The following is a 997-nucleotide window of genomic DNA, read 5'->3' on the forward strand; positions in this document are numbered from 1 at the left end:
CCCGTGGGCGTGGGGCTGCCACCGCCGTGGAGCAGAAGTGCCATTTCACGTTTCTTGGCAGGGCTGGAAGCAGCACAGATGGAGGCACTGGAGGCCTCCAGGCACAGCTCTGCAGCCCCGGGTGAGAGCACCTGCCCCAGACTGAGCACCAGGTCTGGTGGCTGATGCCTTCTACCTCCTGCAAGCCCTCCATCATTCAGCCAACCTGCCAGGCCTCAGGGACCACCACGTGCTTCCATCCAGTCAGACTCTCACTGTATCCTGCAGAGCCCAGGCAGGACATGCTCCATCACAAGCACATGCACTGGGTGTTTCCCCACTGTAAACCCACTTGAAGGAGCATCGACTGCAGGGAAACCCCTCATCTTCATCAAAGTACCCAAATCCCCACCAAGGGTGCAGGGCTCCAGCAGTAAGGGTGGGTCACAGCAGGTGTCAGTGGGCTCCTGGAACATCACCCAGCCTCAGGCTCCAGCGTGGCCTCCATCATCAGCCCCACTGCTGCCCAGCCCCGGGGGAGGGGGCGCACAGCCAGACCCCAGCCCTTCCATAACCTGCCAGGTGGCCCAGCTGAGAAGTTGCAGCCCAGATTTCAGGAGCCAGAACAGGAAGAGCCACCTGCTTCCTACTCCCACCACCCCTCCTTCCCACTGGAGTCGGCTTTGTGTTGGACAAAAGGCTGCAAAGGAAGCAAGAAAGGAGATTACGTGGCTGCTAAAAGGCAGATAACGAAGGTGGGATGAGAGCCAGGGAAAAGAGAGCACGCTGGCCAACTCACCGTGGGGGTGTACAACCTGCACTGGCAGGGAATGAGGGTGGGGTCCTTCCTGCAGCCCCCTGCCCACCCACACACTTTCAAGTCCTTGGTACCTCCTCTCCCCACCCAGGGATGCATGACCAGCAGCACTCTTGGGGAGCCAGAGACAAGAGAAGTCCCAAGGAGATGCCCAGAGCCACAGTGCAGCCCTGTCCCACCAATAGCCCAGTTGTGTCAGCA

Source organism: Chaetura pelagica, unplaced genomic scaffold, assembly GCF_000747805.2.
Source record: "Chaetura pelagica isolate M959 unplaced genomic scaffold, ChaPel_1.0 scaffold20, whole genome shotgun sequence".
NCBI classification, from domain to species: Eukaryota; Metazoa; Chordata; class Aves; order Apodiformes; family Apodidae; genus Chaetura; species Chaetura pelagica.